The sequence below is a fragment of the Canis lupus genome, chromosome 27 (genome assembly GCF_048164855.1).
Source record: "Canis lupus baileyi chromosome 27, mCanLup2.hap1, whole genome shotgun sequence".
NCBI lineage: Eukaryota > Metazoa > Chordata > Mammalia > Carnivora > Canidae > Canis > Canis lupus.
This window is the reverse complement of record NC_132864.1, coordinates 7,624,018-7,646,835: the sequence shown is the minus strand read 5'-3', so window position 1 is coordinate 7,646,835 and position 22,818 is coordinate 7,624,018. Positions and strand designations below refer to the sequence as shown.

General features: G+C 60.3%; 1 long non-coding RNA gene across 1 annotated transcript; it reads right to left on the bottom strand.

The window, feature by feature from the left end:
* Positions 1-867: 867 nt before the first annotated feature.
* On the bottom strand, positions 868-6,954 carry LOC140619141 (uncharacterized). The gene is made up of 5 exons (XR_012019074.1): positions 6,843-6,954; positions 5,938-6,043; positions 3,899-4,099; positions 2,666-2,876; positions 868-2,402 (listed from the first exon to the last, which is right to left on the bottom strand). It is a non-coding gene; the product is annotated as an uncharacterized lncRNA (long non-coding RNA).
* Positions 6,955-22,818: the final 15,864 nt, after the last annotated feature.

Below are 22,818 nucleotides of genomic sequence, written 5' to 3'. Positions count from 1 at the left end.
GACCTGTGAGTTTTATCATGGGATGAGTCACTTGGCGTATTTAGTTGCATATTTAGTTTCTGTGCTTCATCTCATTGAATGTATTTCATTCATATTTCATCCATCTGTTACTTAGACAACTACAAATACACCTCTACATGTGGTGATGGTTTAGACTCTGGGGTGGTTAGTACTGAACAGAAGATGCTGCGAACGGGGGCCTGACCAGGATCGCCTGGCAGCAGACGGCAAGAAGCTCTACTCCTGTTTCCATGAAGACTTGAGTCTGGCCACAGCCACAGAAGTGAGGGTCCAGTGGCCACTTCAAGGCTTACAAACAAACAAACAAACAAACGAGCAAACAAAAACATCTTTTCTCTTTGATCCACAGCAACCGGGTTTCAGTCCTTTGCAACTAGATCCCTGCCTTGTAAAAATATCTTCTCCACACTCCTTAGCACATCATCTCCACCACCTGTACCGTGGCCACACGCCTACTATAATGAGGGAGGCCCATGAAGAATAGAGGGGAGAGGCAGCTGGTGGCAGGAGCTCGCCCAAGTTTCACGTGTTACCATTTGACACTTGCGCTTTCAGCTCTTACAGACTTCCCGATGCTTCCAGGATGCTAGATGACCAGGTATTAAACTCAGAGGGGAGACTCTGTCCAGGGCTAACTTCACTCCTGTGCACTAGGAGCACACCTGGGGAAAGAAGCAAAACATCACAAAGCTGTCCTCTCAGAAATTCAGCTCTCTCTGGGAAGGCTCGGCTTTGCCAGCATACTTCACAGGGAATAGAGGGATGACAAAGTCCCTCCTCCTACACAGACTCACACAGTTATAATAGTTTAATATTTTATTTCTGTTTTTAGAAAAAAAAAAGTGGACTACCTCAGGGCCTGCAGACTGAGCTAATTAGCATTAGGGGTAGGAATTTGGCTACTTGGTGACTTCTGTGTAGCAAAGAACAGAAAAACAAAGCTTCCAAATTGGCCACTGGATTTCTCCAACTCAAATAAATGAAAAGAAATGTGCATCAGATTATTCTAGAGTTATCCTCGGAAGAATCACTGGATTTCATTTCCAACAGGAGAGGGAGAGGGAGTAAGGGAGACATGATTTCCCTACTCAGACTCAAACCTTTCCGGACAAGGGAAGCCAGATACAAAGGTTGAATGAAACTTGGCCTTTCCTGGGAGGGTTCTTCTACTCAGCACTGTCCTCCGAGAGGGGATTCATTGGCATTTACACCCAGCAACAGCAGAGAAGAGGATGGTGTTTCTGGTTGTTTCCTCCTTCTGCACCAGAGGACAACCCTGTCTTATTCTTAACCAACAAGCCTCTCCTGGACAAGCAAGCGGGCAGACATGGGACTGTCAGGTTTTCTGGGAGGCCAGGCTCTTCCTGGTGGGCAAGTGAATGGAGCCATAAACACCTCCCTCCCCAGGGCTGCTGAGCATCTCCTGGGCTCCAGACCCCGAGAGGAAGCCCCCGGCAGCACCTGCTCTGGAGCTGGCCCTCAGAGAAACAGGTAGGGGGCCAACCCGTGGCAGGCCCTCCTCTGAGCATCAGTGGCCCGGGCACAGGGGGCTCCCCCCACAGGCTCTGCCCACGCTTCTCTTCCCCCTGAATCATGACACGATGGTTCGAAGCTGCACTCTGTGGGCTCCGCCCAGCAGCCCCCAGCTCCCCGGAAGCTAGGACCTAGAACATGTTATGCCCCCACCCCCCGGCATTATTCAGAGGGGACCTGACTGGAATCCCGAGTGCTTTGCATCCAGAAGACACAGGGCCTCATCAAAGGACCCACCCACAGCTGCCGAACCTGTGTGGGGACCAGTGACGGCAAACTGAGCTCAAGGCAGACTCAAGACTCCATCCCCAGCAGGTCTCCTCCGAGCCTGCCCCAGCAGGGAAGACACAGCCACAGGCGCTCCACTGTTCCCAGATGCCCCAGTGCCCCCTGCTGCCCAGCGCAGGTGCTCTAGGACGCGGGCCTGCCCTGGCACTGCCGTTCCCCTGGGCCTGGCACGGGGCCTAGCACACAGCGGGCGCTCAGCGAGTCCCCTGGGTGACCGACACACGGATCTCCTCCCCTGGGATCCTGAGGGGAGGTCACAGGGACCGGCAAGGGTGGCTCTTCCCACAGGCACTTGGCACCAAGTTTGTCCCGTGCGCCCCTCTTGGCGGGTCCTTTACCCCGTTGCCTCCCATTTGCTGGGTGGTTTGTGCCGCTGTGTATATTTGATGGTCCCAACTGTGCAGCAGAGATTCCAGCAGCATCCATAATTAATAACTGTGGTGTGTCAGCTGACGCGGCAGCACTTGGCGTTCAGAACGGTCTCCTGCGCAGACACAGCCTCTAGGCTTTCCAGGCCTTCCAAGGCTTCACTCCGCATCTTGCGTTCATGGACCAGTGGCCTGAAAAGCAATTCAGTTGTGCTGTCACTGAGGCCTCGGGAGCTCCTGGTGGCTGCTGGATTCCCGAAAGTCATCCCACGCAGACCGCCGGAGCTTTGCTGTCTGGCCTGAGCGCCCTGGGTTCCAGCCCTCGGCCTTCCTTTCGGCCTCTGCAGGTAACCCCTTGGTGCCAACCGTTTCCCGCATGGCCCCCGCGGCCACACACCATGTCCCCCAGCTCAGTGTGAAGGCCATGCCCCCGGGGCCCGGGTCCGCTCGCTCACCACAGGCCCCTGCGCCAGCGAGTCCCCACGAGAGAGGCTGTTGAGTGAGCGGGTGGGTGGGTGAGCGGGTGCTGGGCGCTTCAACTGCCAGCCACAGTCCGCTCCCACCAGCACGCTGCTTCTCTCGCTGTGGGACCCACACGGGTCACCTGGGAGCCGGTTAAAGACAAGGGCCTGGGTCTCCCTGAGAGTCTGGGCTCGGACGTGGGACCTGCAACACAAACCAGGCCTTCTAGAGGCTTCTAGCCTGACGCCAGGTGGGGACCCCGCCAGGTCAGCCTCCCCCGCCACCTTGACAGAACAGAACAGGGGTGTGCCCAGCTGGAGAGCCGGATCCTGCTCCACCTCCTGCAGGCCTGGCTCCCCGCAAACGGCTCAGTACACTCCAAGGCCCAGGAGCATTTTCCCACTCCCCTCCCTGTCCGCATCCCGTTCCTCAATCAGGATCCAGTGAGGACAATGAGGATGCTGCTGCTTCTGGACCCTGGAGGATTCGTCTCCACACTGATGGTTGTGAAGAGCCCATGAGAACACAAAACATCTCCAGGAAGAGGTTCTCAGGGACTCACGCAGGGGACTAATTTGTGTCCACGAGGCTGTTTCCTCATCAGGGCTGGGGGGGGGGGCGGGGGGACCGGCAGTCTCAGGACCGGGCCCCAAAACTGCAGCATCCACTGGGCTCAGGGTTCCTTCAGAGCAGGCCTGCTGTGCGGCTCCAGCATGTGGCCCAGGGAGGAGATGGGGAGGATCTGGGCGCAGGAGGGACTGGTGTGACAACCCCAAGGCCAGGGTGGGGCAGAGTGCCCACAAAGAGAACGGAGCACTCCCCCCAAGCCAGCTCTCCACCTGCTGTCTCCTGGCTCAGGGGTGCACAAGCAGACCCAGACACACACGTGCATACACACCCCGGCACATGCACACACACGCATGTGCACACGCACAGACACCCACATACACGTGCGAATGCACGCACAGAACACATACACATCCATGCACACATGCATGTGCATGTGCACATGACACGCATGCACACACACCCATGAACGCATGGGTGCGCACAGTGACATTCACACATGCGTATGCGCACAGGCACACACATGGCCGTGCAGGAAACACCACCACCTCCGTGCCATGTGCATAACCCTGTGTGAGAGGACTTTCTCCTGTCGCTGCCTTTTTCCACATCTGCCACCTGCCCCAAACCTCGCAGAAGCCCGCCCTCTGGGTGCTGACCGTCTCTGGTTCCTGGGCAGGAATCCGCCCTCAAACATCTGGACAGCTGCAGAGCTCACCATCCTGGAGACCTCCGATCATCTGCCTCTGAGAAGGGGCTCCCCACGGTCACCCAGAACTCATCAGGTCACATCTTCAGACATTCAGGAGCCTGCCTTTCCCAAAATCGGAAGATTTGCAGCCATAGTATATGTCCTCGTCCTTTTCAGAAAAGGGAGGGTTCAGTGGGATGTTCCGGAACCTTCTTTGACACAGACCTGGGGGCAGCTGATGCTGGCGATAAGGCTGGACGGGCCCGGGAAGGGATGTAATGACCTAAGGAAGCTCTGGGGGCGCGTGGGGGCACAGTTACAATGTGTGCCCTAGTTGCTCCTCCTTGGGGAGCTCCAGGCCACGCTCACAGCAAGCAACAGTTGGGCCAGCCTGTCGCCGGTCACACAGTCACTCAGTCAATCAATCTGTCAATATTGGGTCAATGCCTTGCTGTCCGTTTGACCCTGGGTGTGTCTGGTGAGGACATGCAGGGTGGTGTGGAGTGCGGCCCCAACGGGACGTGGTGCCCACAGAGCTCTGCTCTCCAGATCCCGGGGAGAGCGGGCAGGGGGTACTGGAGAGACAGCTGGGTCCTGGGGTCTGCGGCCTCCTGGGCTCCCTGGGGAGCACTAGAGGGGCCCCTCCCGGGGAGGACGAGCTCGCCTGGGGATCCAGGCTGTCCCCCTGCACAGGCAGAGTGCTCAGAACCGCAGTCCCCTGTGGGATCTGGGTGGAAGAGCATCTGCACCCACCCTGCATCCCGAATGTCCCCAGCAGTGCGCCCACAACTCGCCCACCAGCAGGGTCCACTCTTCCCTGATGGACTTCTCTGCCCTGGTGGGCTGACAGAGGAGCCCCTGGTGTGCGCCATGGGAAACCCTGGGTCAGCACCCCAAGTCTCTGCCTGGGAGGAGGCGCTGGGGCCCAGTGGGTCTGGCCCATTCCCAGGCCCTCCTCAGGCCCCCAGGGTCTGCCGGCCTCCTGGCCTGGGCCACAGGGAAGGCCCCGGGTCGCTGGAGAGGAGGGGGCTGCAGCTGGGCTTCCCTGTGAAAGGTCCTCAGAGAGCCACACAAGGCGGCCTTGTTGGGAACAGCCTCCCCCGGCTGGGGTTTCCTCCCACAGAAGCAGGAAGGGTGACCCCGGGACCCGGTCCCGTGCCCTGCACCGCGTGGGGCCACTGCCGGTCTATTTCTAGCTCCAGCCCCGGCTCCCCCCGACACTGGGGCACTGAATGAAGCTCTTTGCAGCAGGATCCGCCCTCCCTATGGCCCTCCTGCAGCTGACCCCTCGCTAAGGGGACACAGAGGTCATCGACCTCAGGGGGGCACAGCTGTGAGGGTGGACGTGGCCAAGGCCTCAGCACCAATGAAGAGGCTCCCTGGGGACTCCGGGGGCAGGATGCCCTTCCCCTACAACCTTCCGCGGCTCCCCGTGGCCCCTCCTTCCTCGAGGTCGTCCCTGGCATGCACACCCTCGGTGCCCCCACCTCCCTCTGTCCCCTGGTGAGGCCAGGAGCCCCCCACAGGCAGGGTCAGGGCACCGCGGTCTGAACCCGGGCACCCCCAGCAAGACAGGACAGAGTCCACTCAGCAGAGACGGGCGCAGGGGTGTACGCAGTGACACCTGGCCCCAGGCCTGAGGTGAGCACCGCATGCCCTCCCCGCTGGAAGGTGCTGGTCAAGAGCCTGGCCCCTGGGGAGGTGGGGGTGTCCACGGCCCTGATGGGGTCCGATCAGTGTGGGGCCAGAGCGGGTGGGTCCACCAGGCTTCTCTGGCCTCAGTTTCCCTGCCTGTGAGGTGGGACTGGGAATCCCAGCAGAGAGCCTCAGGGGCTGCTCTGAGGTCAGTCGGGGCAGTGACCACGGGGGCCCACCAAGACCCCACCGGCACGGGGTGGCCCAGAGCGCCCAGGGCTTCTCGCCAGGGTCAGTATGGGTCAGGACAGAGGTTCTCTCTGCAGACTGAGACCCCCCCCCCACCAGCTCGGGACCGCGGTGCTCACAGACCGTCCAGCTGCTGCCGGCCTCAGGCTCAGTGTGGGATCAAAGTTGCTCAGGCTTCGGTAGTACAGGGTCGATGCAGGAGGTAGGTGCTCACGCAGCTGGGGGGCGGCTGAAGGAGGGGTGCAAATGAGCCCCCATCATGACGCAGGGTCACCGCAGACCTGACCCCCCAGGCCCCCGTCCTCTGAAGACTAGGATCAGATGCAGACCCTCTTACACCGGGGGGTGGGTGCCACCTTCTCCCCGTGCCCAGCTGCACCTGCTCTGAGAGCTTCTCTGTGTCCTGTCCACCTGCTGTGACGAGGCCCCTGAGGCAGAGCCCACGGCACCTCTGCCTTCACTGGGCAGGCTTGCCGGACCCCTCCTAACGACAGGCTGAACAGGGCTTTTCCCCTCGGACCCTCTGCACACCCCGAGCTTGGGGGCCACTGAGGTCGGGCTGAAGGGGCCTCTCCCTGCGGGACATGACCAGTGGTGACAGGGGCCTTGGCTGGGAGTGGCAAAGGAAGGGGCAGGATGTTTGTGGGGCTCAGACTCCAGCATGGTGTCTGCAGGGCTGTGGCGGAGCCAGCTCAGAGCAGCAGGACCCTTAATGAGTCATGAGAAATGTTCCAAAGCCCCTAGAGATTTCAGGGACCAGGTGTATGTCTAATGGGGAGTGGGTCCTATGTCACACCGGTGGGCTTGTGAGCCAGCAGAATGAAAAAAAAGAAAGAAAGAAAGAAAGAAAGAAAGAAAGAAAGAAAGAAAGAAAGAAAGAAAGAAAGAAAGAAAGAAAGAAAAGAAAAAAAAAGAAAAAAAAAAGAGAACAGACCCAGGCACAAAGGGGAAGTAATGAGAAGCTCAGGATGGTGCAGCTTCAGGCGCAGTTTGATCCAGTAGCTCAAGCCCTGGCAGCAGGGCCTGACCTCTCTATCTCGTGGGTCACGTTTCCTGTGCCCACGTCGTCCCAGACCAGCATCTCCTCGGTGTCACGTCCACCGAGACAAATTCTCTTCTCCAAGCGGATGCAGCCACCTGCCACGCCTGCTCCATCACCCTGTCCTGGGAACGGAAGGCTCTGGTCTGCAGAGGCTGAGCACCTGGGGTGGGGGTGCCATCAGCCCTACCCAGACCACCCGGACAGTGTGGGGAGAGCCCCCCGATGGAAACCAGGTGCTGTTACCTGAGGAAGAAGGACCAGCTCACTCAGCTGCCCTCCAGGGTCCCCAGGAGCTGTCACACTGGGTGTCTAAATTCGTCTCCGGAAATGGGGCTGCCACCTCTTAGCCCCCAAGACGCCGGCGACTTTCTCTCCTCGGGGGCCCGCAGGTTCCTAATGAAGGAGATGCCAGGACAAGGGGGCAAGGCCAGACCTCATGGACGCCCGCCCTGGGGGGCAGAGCTGAGCAGCCTTCACCCACCTGCAAGGACCCTGTCCCGTCACCATCCGGGCTGCCCGTGCATTTTGTGCAGGTCACCTGGGCTGCCATCTGAGTGACCGCTCTGCTCACCAGTGGCAGCAGGACAGACGCAGCCCCAAGGACCCTTGGAAGTGAGGAGACTCCCCTGTAATGAGCTGCTTCTGGGCCAAAGCTGTGCTGCTGGCGAGACTTCAAGTGCGGCAGGAGGGGAAGGGTTAACTGGTGTGGGGAGCAACTCAAAGTCTTGGAATCCACCCTGTTTCTGAGTCTGTGTTTTGTGCCGGTAATTAATTGGATGGAAGCTGTTAGACTTTATGAGGAAACCGGAGATAATGCAGGTTCGCTGAATCTCGGGAAGATTAAGTTAATTTATCTGGTTCAGGAGCTGCCAGGAGCATCAGCAGCGCTGCTGTTTCGAGGGAGGAGCAGAGCGGGGTGCGGAGTGCCTGTGAGCAGCCTGTGCTCCTTGTCTCCTGCCTGCAGCTCGCTGAGGGCGGGGGCCCAGGCAGCGGGGGACCCCAGCTCCCCAGGGCCCTGTGGCCCCAGGTGGGCCCAAGCCTCAGTCTCCCCGTGGGTACGGGGATGAGGACAGCGCTTCCCCTCCTGGGGGGTGTGGGGGGCTCCCGGAGGAGGTGATACCCTGGGATGCCCCTGCCCCTCCCAGGTAGCAGAAAGGACCTGGTCCTCAGCTGCCCCCAGCACCTCCCTGGGGTGCTGGCTGCCCTGGGCGGGGCCTGCACCTCCACGGAGCCCTCCCCGCCCCTCTCTGTCACCCCTCCCCTCCCCCCGGGTCCTCTGTGCCCCCTGTTAACTACCCCCTCTCCTAGACTCCGTCCCTACCCGCCCCTCACGCGGATGGAGTACTTGATTTCAAATGCAAACACCCTGCTGCTGATCTACTTCTGGGTCTTGCAAACACTGACTTTCTCAAAGAAACTGGGACTTCCCTGTCCTCAGTGACCCCCCTTGAACCCCAGCCGCGGGAGGAGGTGGCAGGACCACCTGCTCTTCCTCCCCTCCTGTCCTCTGAGCCCTCCTTCTGCCTCCCCTGCTCCGGCGGTGTCTGGTGCTCCAGGCTCCTCAGCCACTGCTCCCCATCCTCCCTGACTGTGTACGGGAGGCGCTGAAATAAATTCTGCGTCTAAAAAGCTCCGAGTGGTAGAACATTCTCCCCGATTGAGTCACAATCACAGTCTCAGCGGACGCATCTTCAAAACAACATAAATAGATGAAATATTCGTATAATGTGTGCATTTATATCGTACATAAATCGTATACGAAGTATAGAACATAGATCTAACCGTATATACAGCGCATGAGGTCCTGACATACGTGATGTAGGTATTTACATCCCCGTGTGTTTAACATATCTGCAGAGGCACAGGGACTCCTGTGCTCTGTGCTGCTGTCCCGAGTGCCGAGATTAGGACCCTAAGAAATACCCCTCGGGGCACCTTGCCCCCATCCTGTCCTGGGGTTCAGGCGGAGAAGGTGGGGAGCGTCCCCAACCCCCACCCGTGTGGCTGAATTGTCAGCTCCGGTCCCACTTGCCTGAATTCCCTAGAGCTCAGTCCCACAGTCTCTTCTCACCTTACGTGTTCTCCTCAGCGGTTATCAGATAAAATATAGGATGGCCAGGTACACTCGAATTTCAGATAACCAGAGTAGCTTCTGTATGTGTATAGCCCATGCAACACTGGGGCATAGCTATGCCAGGGGTCCTGTGCTCTTCATCTGAAATTCAAGGCAAACGGTGTCCTGCATGTTGATGCGCTCGCTGGTAGACCAGGCTCCCAGGTCAGCCCCTCCCCCGAGCCTCCAGAGCCACCTGCTGACAGCCCCCCCTCCATCTCCGCCCAGCCTGGCCCCTGCCCGCTGCCCCTGAAGGACCTGCTTTGACCACATTGCCCCCAGACGTCTCACAGGACCTCACTGTTCACATGCCCCGTGGCAGCTTTAAAATCATTTCTGTTTGAACACATGGACGCAGACTCCCTCCACTGCAGCGCCCATCCTCCACTGTCCCTCCGTCTCTCGGTTTCTCCCCAGACAATCAGTTTATCAATCAGCTCCTTATCCTTCCGGAGAGTTCTGTGTCTGCAAAGGAAGTACATAGATACGTCTCTTATCTCCATACAAATGGTAGTGCATGATATATGCTTCCCTGCACCTGCTTTCTCATAAAACCACACACACTGGGAAGTGTTTCCTATCAGTAAATAGAGATCAGCCTCCTTCTTTAGCAGCTGAATAGTATGCTGCACGGCCTGGATGCTGCAGAACTCATTTAACTCATCCCAACTGGGAGATGTTTCACGGAACTCAGTCCTTTCCAGTGATGAGTGTGTGCGCACACGTGGGCAGCTCTGTGGGGCTCAGCCCCGGAACCGCTTGGCTGGGGAGGACATGCACCGTGAAGTATGTTTTGATCCACACACTCACTGTGCCGGGCCCTTCTGAGTTTGAACACACGCAGGGTGTCGGGGACGCTGCACCGCCGGCAGGGGGTCTCATCAATTGCCCAGACCCTCCTGGCTTCTCCGTGTGCACACCTCCTCTCAGCCCTGTTCCTGGAGCTGCTCACAGCTCTCCGGAGCTCCAGAACTTCAGGTAAGTGGGGCACACAGCAAACGCACTTGAGACTCGTCCCACGCTCTCGTGTGTGGCATAGTCCACTGCATGGGGACCCCGGTCTGCAGTCCACTCACTGGCACTTGGATTGTTTCCAGTTTGTTCAGTGACACGATGTGTCATACGTCCAGGGTGTGTGTGTCTGTGTGGTGCGCGCGCGGGTGTGGGCGCACATGCGTTTGTCTAAACACAGGCTTCTGCTGCACTTGAATGATACCCAGGACCGGGGTGGCTCAGGCGTTCCCTAAGTGCGCCTTTCGCTGCGTAGGAAACCACCCAGCTCTATGCCACAGAGGCTGCGCCACTCTGCATTTGAACTCCTGTGGCTCCACACCCCCAACTACACTTGACATTGTCATTTTTCCTTTTCCTGTGAACATATTTGTAATATTTGGCCATTCTAGTGGGTGCGCTGGTGTCTCCTGTGGTCTACTTTGCATTTTCCTAGCGGCCCATGACATTGGGCATCATCCTGTGCTTCTTTGTCACTGTGTGCTTTCCTTGCTACAACGTCTGTGTAGATCTTTTGCCAGTTTTAAAAAATAGGGTGCCTTGTTTCGCTATTATGCAGCTTTAGGAGCTATTTATGTCTTGTAGACGCAAGCACCTTGCCAGGTCTCTGAATGGCAGAGCTCACTGCCAGCCCATGGCAGCTCGTACGGCACCGTATTTGTAGAGAGGATTTCAATGTTGATGAAGTGAATTTGCCAGTATCTCTGGTATGAATGTGCTTGAGGCCCTGCCTAACCAATTACAAAACTTTCTCCCACGTTTCTTTCTTAAGAATTTTACTTTTACATTTAAGACATGTAGATCCGTGGACCATTTGACGGTCACTTTGTTTAAATTCAATTTGCCAACATATAGGATAACACGCAGTGCACAACCCATCAAGCGACCCCCTCAGTGCCCGTCACCCAGTCACCCCAACCCCCTGCCCATCTCCCCTTCCACTACCCTTTGTCCGTTTCCCAGAGTTAGGTGTCTCTCATGGTTTGTCTCCCTCTCTAATTTTTCCCACTCAGTTCCCCTCCTTTCCCTTCTATAATCCCTTTCACTATTTCTTATATTCCCTGTATGAGTGAAACCACATGATGATTGTCCTTCTCCGATTGACTTGCTTCACTCAGCATAATTCCCTCCAGGCAGGCCTGCAGCTCACCACCCACCCAGGATGGCCCCACGTGGACTGGGCTGACCCCCTTCGCCCGGGAGGCGTGGACCCTGGTCAGACAGGGCCAGATCAGAGCAGGAGGCTGAGGCCTCATCTGTGTTTTCACTCTGGGGAATTCTACAGTAACAGCCCCACTCTCTTGCCCAGACCCCAGATGTCGTCGCCCTGGGGCGGAGGGGGGGGCACCTGTCCCTCAGGCCTGCTGCCCAGGTCAGAAAGCAGAGGGAGGAGGCCCAAGTTACCTCAGAAAGGGGGGAAAGGGGGTCTGACGGGGGAACCGGGCACGGGGCTCCCGCCCCGGGTGGGGGCATCATGTCCACCTCCTGCCGGCTCCGGCTCCCAGCAGCTCTGGGGAAAATACAAAAACCATAAACTTAAGACAAGGTGCCTCCCTCACTTTAAAGCCCCTATAGAGGAATTGGGAGCAACAGGGAGAAGTGACGAAGATGCTTTCTGGGTGGGCGATCATTAGAAACGTTCAGATCACACTCCCGTGCACTTCTCTGGCTCCAGCTCAGACCTGGGGGAAGGGGGGCAGCGGGGGCGGGGAGGGCCTGAGGGCGGTGAAGGGGCAGTAGGCTTGGGGTGGGGCCAGTGGGCTGTGGGGGTCCAGCGCAGGGGAGGGGGCAGGGGGCGGGAGGGCAGACGCAGCGGAGAGGGGCCAGCGGGGGCGGGGAGGGGCCAGAGGGCTCAGAGAGGGGCGGGCAGGTCGCTGCCCCGTGGTCCCGCAGAGCCCCCTGGGCCCAGAGGAACACGGAGAACCTCCAAGCATCAGACACAGGAGAGGCCCACCTCCTGGGGCATTTCTGGGGGGGACACGGAGCTGCCCCCGCAAGGGAGGTGGGTCTGGTGTCCCAGGCTCCTGTCTACACTCCAACTATAACAGTGTGGACTGGGAGGGCAGAAAGGTCAGAGCCTGCTGATTATTAGGAAGGTGAGGCATCTTTTCTCAAGTTCCATGGGCCTTTCTCACCTTTCCTCACACATCCCTGGTCCTGATGCCTGGGCACTTCCCCGTCGCGGGGGCTCCGCACACAGCGCACACACCTCGCCTCCTCCGTCACACACCAGGCGGGCCTCCTCCTTGGCCGCCCTTCGTCCTCTCCCCTCCCTGCGCCTTGCCCTGCGGAGCCCACAGTGAACCCAAGGCTCTGAAATCACTTTCTGTCCCGCGTGTGCGCTCTGCTGCCCCCAACAACCAGGGGACGTTTCTCTGCCGCATCAACTTCAGGACAAAGCTTTGTAAAACCAGACGCCCAGCAGGAGAGAGGAAGTCTAAATAAAGTCATTTTCCTGGCAGAGTTTCCATTGGGACGCCCTGCCCAGGAGATGGAGTCAAGCCGGAGGGAGGCCTTTGTGACCAGGCCCGACTTCTTTTTTTTTTTCCCACATCAATTTTCTTTTTTCTTTTCTTTTCTTTTTTTAATAATAAATTTATTTTTATTGGTGTTCAATTTGCCAACATACAGAATAACACCCAGTGCTCATCCCATCAAGTGCCCCCTCAGTGCCCGTCACCCATTCACCCCCACCCCCCGCCCTCCTCCCCTTCTAGCACCCCCAGTTCATTTCCAGAGTTAGCAGTCTTTACATTCTGTCTCCCTTTCTGATATTTCCACACATTTCTTCTCCCTTCCCTTATATTCCCTTTCACTATTATTTATATTCCCCAAATGAATGAGAACATACACTGTTTGTCCTTCTCCGATTGACTTACTTCTGCCCAGAGGTCAGGGGTGGAGTGGCCGTCACCGCGGGGGCCGTCACCTGGGGCCAGCTCTTCCCAGGGTGCGGGAGGGGCAGGGGGGCTGGCGCCGGGGGGAGGGGCTCTGAAGAATCCACAGGGCACAGGGCGGCATTTAGAGGGGGTGCATTTAGAGAGGATGCCGCTTGGGGGGGCTCCCTCTGCTCTGAGCTGCCTCCCCTGAGCCCCCGCAGCCTGGTCAGCATCTGGGTCCGGGCGGGGCAGCCCTGCACGCGGTGGACCTTCCCTCCCCAGGCTGGGCCGCCGTCTTGGTCAGAGGATGGCACGTTCCCCCAAGCCAGGGGTGGCTATGGAGGCAGAGCATCCGGCCCGACCAGTGAGGGGGCATTTGCTCTGCACTTGCCCGTCAGCAAAGCCCTGATGAGCAGTGGGGAGCTGGGCTCCTGTGCCTGGTGCCCCACTCCCCAGAGGCCAGCTCTGCTGGCTGTGGTGGGAGCTCCTGTAGGTCACTGGGGGAAAGCTCTGCGGTTTGGGGCTCCTTCGACCCCAGGAGGTGAAGGGGCCTGAGAATGGGGGTGACTGGGGGTCTTGGGACATGGGTGGGCACACCTGGGGCCCTTCCAGCACCCGCTCCTCGTGCCGAGGCCTTCGTGGGGCCCCAGGACTGCAGGCTGCGGACAGGTTCCGCAGGAGGTTGGGGAGGCTCTAGGAGGTCCCCCGCCCGTGACACCCCCTCCCCAACAGCCCTTGGAGCCGAGGGCAGCGCTGAGCCCAGGTCTGTGGACACAGGCGAGCAGAGCAGCTGGGAGCCTGTCTGTCCAGGGCGGCACCTTCCCGCCCCACCCTCCGTCCCGCTCTCCTGTCCCCACCACGGCCACTCACGGACAAATTGGAATAATCACCACGGTTACTCTCACAGGGGCCACCCTCCCCCACCGTCGTGCTAATCACACACGGTTTGAAAACAAATTCTTGAATTAAAACATTTTGACAGGCTGGAGGAATGCACAACGCACGCAATGAATTAAAAAAGAAATGGGGGAAATGTATGCCTTATTTCATCCTGTGTCACAAAATGAATGTGTTGCTCAGGCTCATAAATTTTGGGAAGGAGTTTTTGTAAAATATTGCGAGCTTCAGCACGTTCTCTGCCTGCACAGCCGGACACCAGATCACAGCCCGCCTCAGACCCCGAGAAAGCCCTCTGGGCCCCTGGATGCAGGGACGTGCTCCCTGTGAAGTGAGCGGGACCCTCGGCGCTGGGTGTCCTGATGGGCCCGCGCTGGGACGCGTGGGACTCGAGACGTTTCCCAGCAGCCCGTGATTCAGGGAGGAGCTCGTCCCTTCTGGGAGAAGCTGACAGAAAGGGCACGAAGGATCGCAGTGCTGACGGGTGGCAGAGAGGTATCATGCTCCAGGGGAGACGTCCAGAGAGGGTCGGAGGCAGGGGGCCGCGCCAGTCTCCCCTGTGAGTCCTTCCCACCCCCAGCACCTCCGGGCCGTCCCCTGATCGGGACGCCCACCCTTGGGCCCACCCTTGGGGCGGGGGTGGGGGCAACGTGCTTTACTGATTTCCACTGACGTCACAGGCAGCCTCATCCAGAAACAGCCACAGGAACATCGACCGCATGTCTGGGCACGCAGCCCAGCCAGGTCGACACGTGAACTGTCCACCAAGACCCTCGCCCGGGTTTGCAGAGGCCACCGTGTCTCAACTCTCTGCTGGGGAGTCCGTACCTGATGGGAAGCACAGGACCGGGAGTCCGGCAGGACGCAGAGGGCAGGGCTGCTCCCGGCTCAGGCTGCGGGCAAAGCCAGGTCCCGGCAGAGCCATGTCCCCGCGGAGGTCAGCCCCGTGTAGACACGGCTGGAGATGGTGGCCGGGAGCCATGTGGTCGTGTCCCCCTGTGGCAGCCCAGCCAGGGCCCTGCTCTCAGCTCAGGGCGGCCGTTGGGCCTGCATGTCCGCTCAAGCCCGGGGCACTCAGGTGTGAGCAGCGCGGGGGCTCCTCCTCCCCCACGAGGACGGCGTCGGGTGTGGGCAGGTGGCCCATCCGAGCCCATCGGATTCAGACAGTGTCCACACTGGCCCTGGGGCCCCGGCGAGGTCTCGCGGCCCCCCCCCCCCGCCCACGCACACACCAGAACCACCGGGACAGCTGTGGGCATCGCTGCTGGCTCCAGGATTCTTCAGACTCAGGACTCGAGCACAAGTACGTTGTTTCCTTGATGCTGACGATCAGCCCGAGGTCGTGAGAGCCCATGGCCTGGAGTAGAGACAGTGCCCCACTGTGGGGGGAAGCAGGGCAGCTGGGCAGTTTCCATTACCAGCCAGCGAACGCGCAAACGTCCCCGCGGGGGAGGCCTCAGCCCGGACCCAGAGCATTTCCCGCTGCTGCTGTTCACGGCACAGGGGAAACGCCCCGACCCCGGCTGTGGACGGGACCCCTGTGGGCTCTACCTGAGAATTTACACCCTCGCCTTCGCCACGGCACACCCGCCACGGGCTGGACACGGCGTGAGCCCGGCGGCCTTCACGCAGCGACGTCCCGGTGCGCTGCGCCCTGAGACAAGTCAGCGGGCGCTGCACCACTCGCCTTGGAGAGACTCTGATCATGTTTAAGTAGGCGGAATCAGTGAAGAAATGAGGGGACCCCGCTTCCCCCCCCGTCACCCCGTGTCTCCCTCACAGCAGCGCTGATCTGAACAACTTACCCTCAGACCCACTGAGGATCCAGTCCAAACTCCTGCCTGAGACCAGTGAGTCAGGACACGCCTCCTCTCCCACCTCCTGACATCCTCCTCCTCCACGCCTCCCACCAAACTGGCCACTTGTGTCCCTGAGACACCCGTCTCTCTGCCTCAGGGCCTTTGCACGAGCTGTTCCCTCTGCCTGGGGCACTCTCGCTGTCTGGGCACTGAGGACACTGAGGCCCTGGCTCGTCCCGAGTCTGCTGGTGGCCGAGACGTGCAGTGCTGTGTGAGGAGCTGTCTGAGCGGGGAGGGCTGCCTGGAAGTGACATCCCCAGCTCTGTGTCATCCTGGCAGGACTACCCCACCACCACCCCCCCCATTGCTGTGAGCCCAGGCCGGGGCCCTGGAAAATTACAAGGAGATCCTTCCTCAGACATGTGACTGCCACCTGCTGGGAAGCCACCCCTGTGAGGGCCTAACTCTAGGATGACAGCTGGGAATGTACTGCCGGACTTGGGCAGTGCACCACCTGGCCAACTGCACCTGGCAGGCCCACCTCCTCCTCCTCCGCACTCCCGGACTCTTCGTTCTGCCCCGGAGCTCCAGTCACCAGCCGACACTGCGTGTTGTATGAAATAAACGTCGCTCTCACGCCTGGAATATAACCTCCAGGAGGGCTGGGGTTTGGTCGGTCCCTTCACGGCTGTGCTTCCAGTGAGGACACGGTGCCGGCCCGAGGTAGGGAGTCAACAGATACAGATTCAGATGCTGAATAAGTGAGTGAATGACTGAAGGAACACGTTCTCCTTCCCGCACTGCCCTCCGGCCTGCCTCATGCTGGCGTCACTGGTTTGCGAGCCGCCCCAGCCAGAGCCAGCGCCGGGGGCGGGGTCCGGGGGGCCGGGCAGCAGGCTGCGGTCTGGCTGCCCTGGGCGCGAGGAGCCGCGGCGGGCCGGGCCGCCAGGTGCTCAGCTACCCTCGAGCGCGGCCCTACGCAAACGAGCCGAATTCCCTCATCTCGGAAATGTTCGCACAACTGCACAGGCGCCGAGGAGCCGCCAGTGAATATTCGAGCTCCGGAAACCGTCTGTGGCTCCTGCAGAATCAAATGTTTGTGTCCAACACTGACTTTCCAGCACGCGTGGCCGGCAAGGGGCGGCGATGCCTGAGGCGGGTTCCCCGGCAGCGGCAGGAGCGCGCCCCCCGTGGGGGGGGCAGGTCCTGACACCCGGATGTCCACCGGGCGAGCCCGGGTCGCTCAGAGCCTCCCGGAGCCGTAGCAGCTGGTGCTTGTTGTAAAGTTTGTGCAACTGCCAGGCGGGTGGGAGCCCTGCAGGGTCAGCCCCAGTGCCCGAGGCCCGCGGCCCGCGGTCACGTGACTGGCAGGTGCAGGTGCCCTCTGCCGGCCCCGGCTCTGTCCCCGTGTCGGAGCCTCTCTCCCCCTCCTGCGCTGTCCTCATCCGGCTGGACGGTCCCTCCCGGTGCAAGTGTCCACTGACGGCGCAGGACGCACCTGCCCTCCCCGCCACCTTCCCCCGTCCCCGATCCTGGAATCCCATCTGCCAGGCCCACCTGGGAGGGTCCCCACCCTAGCCCCTCCTGTGACCAAGACATGGAGCACAGGGACTGGCCGGGTGTGGGGTCCCCTGGGGTCCTGGCTGCAGGCCTGGGTGTGCAGAGTCCAGCCCCAGCCCCCGAATGCCTGAGAGTCAGGTGGGAGGGGCTCCTCCCAGGGAGGAGGTGAACCCAGGGAGTCAGCAGATCGGGGGACGCCAGCTGCCCCCCAGCTCCCGGGCCAGCAAACAGGGCTGTGCATGGGGCCCCAGGCTGGCGGGAAGCAGAGCCAGTCCTCACAGGGCTGCCCGTCTGCCCGTCTGTCTGCCTGTCTGTCCGCCTGTCTGCCCGTCTGCCCAATTGCTCATCTGTCTGCCTGTCCACCTGTCTGGGTGTCTGGCTGTTTGCCTGTCTGCCTGTCTGTCCTCCTGTAGGCCCGTCTGCTCATCTGTCTGCCTGTCTTGCTGTCCGCCTGTCTGGCTGCCTGCCCGTCTGGCTGTCTGCCCATCTGTCTGCCCGCCAATCCAGCTGTCTGTCTCCCCGTCTGCCTGTCTGTCCATGTGTCTGTCCATCTGCCCATCTGCCCATCTGCCCACCTGCCCACATGCCCGTCAGCCATTCTGTCTGCCCAGCTGCCCGTCTGCCCGTCTGCCCAACTGCCCGCCTCTCCTTCTGCTCGTCTGCCCGTCTGCCCGTCTTTCTGTCCATCTGTCTTCTTGTCTGCCCATCTGCCCGTCTGCCCATCTGTCTGCCAGTCTGCCTGTCTGCCTGTCTGTCTGTAGGGCCCCCGTCCTCACCCCCTGGATGCACTGGCAGCAGCCGCTCCCCGCGGGGGCCCCGGTGTCCTACTTACTCACTGACACGGAGGCGAAAGTCCCGGTACCCTTGTGCGTGCCGGTGCCAGCATCACACATCCTCCTGGAGCCGTGTCTGCAGCTCAGAGATGGTGGCTCCACCTCTGGCCCCGGGGGCAGCGGACGCTCGGCGCCTGGGATGGTGTAGGGACCGAGGGCCCGTCCCTCTGTCCCAGCCGGCCCCCTCCCACCTCCCCGTCCCCTGTCCTCTCTGGGGAGCGTGCCCCGGGGGACACGGTCGGGCAGGAAAGGTCCCAGCGTGAGGGAGTCGGGAAGCCAGAGCGTCTGGAAGCCCTGGATGCCGGGGGACGACGTGCCGACTGAGGACGGGGCGGGAAGGTAAAGGCACAGAGGAATTTCGGACCATACAACGCGCAACAGAACAGCTACACCAGCACTCACCGAAGGGGCGCCCCACGCGTCCACACTGCTCCCTGGGCGTCACCCAGGTCGTCAGGGCTACCCAGCGTGTGGCTGTGTCTGTGGCTCGGGGGGGGGGGGGGGGGGGGGGGGGGGGGGGGGGAGGGGCGCGGGGGGCAGGCTGAGAGCCCAGCGCTGGCCTCGTTGCCCCGGGTCCCAGGGCCACCGACCCCTGAGCCTCGCTGTTGGCCTCCTCCTGCCCCAGGCCCGGGGAGGGAAAATGAGGGCCTGCCCCGCCTGCCGCCCCTCGGAATGGGCCCTGCGTGCCAGTGCCCGGGACACACAGAAGCTCCGTCAGGAACCCGCCCAGGAGCCGCCCCTCCACCCCCACGTCCTCCTGCAGGAAAGGCCTCAGCTGTGGCTCGGGCACCAGGTAGACCAGGGCTCCCAGCCTTCTGCCAGGGCGCGCGCTGGAGGATGCTGTTCGCGGGCTCCCCACATTCTCTCCTGGGCCAGCGAGGGTCTCAGGAGCCCAGAGAGGTCATGCGGGGGTGGGGTGCAGCAGGAGGCCCTGAGTGTCAGGCAGGTTAGTGCCTCTTCAGGTCTGGAGGGTCAGAGGCTCATCTCTGACCACCTCTTAGGACTCACCCCCCACCCAACCTGGTGCTGGGCAGCTCCTGGCAGAGATGCTGGTCTGCTCTGGATTCTCGGATGCCTGGGAGGGGAGCGGGATGGGGCCTGTGTCGTCTCCACCCTCCCTTATTCCCTGGGCTCTGGGTGCTTCTCCCCTGCATGGCTGGAGCGGGCCCATGGCCACCCGGATCTCTGCACCTCTGTTTCCAGAACCCAGGCTGTCAGCCTGTTGACCGAGAAAGACCAAGGACAAAGTCCTTGGCAGGATTGAAGAGAAAGCCCATTTGTGTCAAAATGTGTTAAGTCTTTTTCAAAATGAGGTAAAATCTGATTGATAATGCTCCGTGGTGCTTCCTGTGAAGACACTGTGGTCTCCCATCCAGTGAGTGGGCTCTTGGCTCTCAGCCTCCCAGCACCCAAGCATCCAGCAGTTAGACTCCTCACCAGGCTCCCAGTACTCAGCCTTCCAGTACTCAAGCTCCTGGCACTCAGGCTCCTAGCACTAGGTTCCCAGCGCTCAGGCTTCTAGTACTCTAGCTACAGTACCAAGGCTCCTAGCACCAGGCTCGCAGTAATAGCTTCCAGTGCTCAGGCTCCCCACAGTCAGGCTCCCAGCACTCAGTCTCCCAGCACTGGGCTCCCAGCACTCAGGCTTCCAGTACTCAGGCTCCCAGCACTCAGCCTCCCAGCATCAGCCTCCCAGTGTCAGAATCCTAGCATCAGGCTCCTAGCACTCAGGCTCCCAGCACCAGCTTCTAGTACTCAGGCTCCCAGTACTCAGGATCCCAGCACCAGCTTCTAGCATCAGGCTCCTAGCACACAGGCTACCAACACCAGCTCCAGCACCAGGCACCCAGCATCAGGCTCCTAGCACTCAGTCTCCCAAAACTCAACCACCCAGTATTTAGGCTTTCAGTATTCAGGTTCCAGCACCAGACTCCCAGCACTCAGCCTTCCAGCATCAGGCTCCCAGCATCAGCTTCCCAGCCTTAGGTTCCAATCACTCAGCCTCCCAGCACCGGGTTCCCAGCACTCAGGCTCCCACTACTTAGGCTCCCAGCTTGAGGGTCTTAGCACTCAGCCTTCCAGCACTCAAGCACCCAGTACTCAAGCTTCTAGCACCAGGCTCCCAGCACACAGGCTCCCAGCACTACTCCTAGCACCAGGCTTCCAGAACCAGGCTCCCTGTACTTGGCTCCCAGCACTTGGTTCCAGTCCTCAGGCTCCCAGCACTCAGGGTCCCAGCACTCAGGCTCAGGCTGTTGCTGCTCAGAGCCAGGCCTCACATAGGACCCAGACATGTGGTTAGTGTGGATTAGCATGAGAGATAAATTTTGCCTGTTCCCTAATTAATGGGTATTTTCATAAGTTTCTGCACTACCCACATGGGTGCAGTGTTCATCCTAATTCCTGCGTCTGTGTGCTTGGTCCATTCAGCTGCTGAAACAGGGCCTTTACCTGGGGCTCACAATCAAAAGAAATTCATGTCTCCCAGTCCTGAGGAAGAAGTATGTCCTGGGGGAGGGTTCAGCCTGGTCCATTCTGCTGAGAGGCAAGACAGCTGACCGGCCTCTCCTGTGACCCCACGTCAGGGGAGAAGGAGCTCAGCTAAGCCCCCAAAGCCCCCACCTCCTCAAGCCATCACATTGGGGGTAGTTTCCACATGAATTTTGGGAGGTGCATTCAGGCCCTAGTGGTGCCCAAACCTGAGCCTGGAGTGTGTCTGAGGAAGCCAAGGCATGCTGTGCTCTTGGGCGGGGACAGCTGGGGACACAGGCAGCCTCGGGGCCAATGCAACCTGGCCATTCCGCCCCATAGCCTCTTGTCTACAGGGAGCATGGGGAAGGGATGCAGGAAGGGAGCCCTGTGAGTTTTCTTGAAATAAACACGCAGTGCGTATGAGAACAGTCTGCAAGCACTTGCTGTTTCTGTACATGCAGGACGACAGAGGAGACACAGGCCATCGGTGTCCTACTGAAGCACTGGGAGAGCCTATCTGCTGCAGAGACTTGCAGCCCAGGATGGGGACAGATTCCTTTGCTGCACCAATGCCCAGGGTTTGGGAAAACATGCAGGGGGGCCAGGAGAGCTAGAGGGGGCCCACCACATGCCCTGCTGCCTGGCTGCTCTGCCTCGGCATCCAAAGTGCTCAAACCCTGGCTCCCCTACTGGTCATGGAGCCTCTCTGGTGCCGAGCCCTGTCACCCCACCTCCAGGCGGCTGTTCCCTGTGTCTCTGTGAAGGGCAACGGTTTGGTTCTCGGTGTCTGCAGCCCTGGCCCGGGGGCTGGGTGAGCGGGCTCCTCCCCACTGCCCACCGCCCACACAGGGCAAATTGTCACCCTCTCGGGCCGAAGCGGGAGGCCCACTGGTGTGACCGTGCTCTGCTCAGAGAGGCCTGTCAGGGGACAGCATGCATGTCCAGATAGACTCGCCCCTGGGTCTCCAGCTGGGTGCAGGTCAGCATGCCTACCTTTCCTGGTGGGACCCTGGGAGAGGAACCAGTGATGGGGTGCCTGAGCAGTTAGCCTCGCCTGCACCCCTGGGAGGCCCTGTCACTGAGGTTCTCCTGGCAGCTGTCCCAAGGGTCTGACTTGGTCTGCGTGGGCCTGGAGTGTGCAGGTGTAGCCAGCTTCAGGAAGCCACCCCCGCCCAGGACCTGGCAGTGGGGACCTCTGTCCAGCAGCCTGCCTCCCTGTCCGCCAGGCCCAGTGTGTCTGTAGGATGTTCCTGGTGCTGACTGGGCTGCAAGCCCAGCGCTCCTGCCTCACCCATGGGCAGATGGAAGAAGCCTAGCTCCGCCAGAGCCAGCAGGGTGTGACACCCTGGAACTGGCTGTCTCCCAGAATCCCCGAGCCATCCCCAACTGTGAGCAGATCTGACGGTCAGAGGGTATGTGGTCTGCCATCCCCGCCACGTGGTCAGTTCCTGCACCAGTTCCTGGCCTGCTTCCCAGCAGTGACTCAAACTCCAGGCATCGGGTGAGCCACCGGGGTACGAGGCATCCAGCTGGTATTCTTGGTCTCCATTCACACCTGTTTCCCAAATAATCATGTCACCCCCCAGTCCCCTGACTCCTCGTCCCTCCCCCAACCCAGGTTCCTGCTCACGGACTCACTGATTCACCCTGTCCAGGAGCCTTTCCAGTGCCATATCTCAGCGCCTTCACACAGACTCGGGGGCAGGGTCTGCTTCCCATTTTCAGATGAGGAGGCTGAGCCCCTGTCCAAGCTGCACCATCACCCACTCGTCCCCTGCCCCCCACCCCCAGCTCCAGGGGCCAGGGGGAAGGCTGTCTCCATAGAACAAACGGCAAAGGCATTCATCCTCCTCTGAGGCTTCGTAAGCTGTGGTTATAAAATAGAAAGATACGAAAAATAAATGATCCCTATTCTCACGGAGGGTGCCTGAGCGCATAGGAGTCCCGCCAAAAGCAAGGGACTCTGCCTTTGCTGACTGGGCCACACCCCTCGGGCACCAGAGAGCCAGGGGGTGGGTCAGTTCCAAGGACTGTCCAGTCTCATTCAGGTGAGTCTGTGCACTGCCCAGGGTGAGAGCAGTGTCACTTCCCCTCTGTCACCATCCCCTGGACTGTCCCCCACCAGTCACCAGCTGACTGATGCCCGTCTGGTCCTCAGTGGATGCTGTCCCCTGGACACTCTGGTTCCCAGGCTCAGGAGCAGCCCTGCCCCGCCAGGGGCCAGGCCGGGCTTGTGCAGAGAGGCCCTCCACCCTGGCTGACCCAGGGGCTCAAGCGCCCTTTCCCCGGGGATGGGCATGCCAGCCACATGGTCCAGGGTCACCATGCTTACACTTCACCATGAAGGCAGGGTCCATGGTAGTGACAGTGGTCACCACGGGCCCACGGAGCAGGTCCT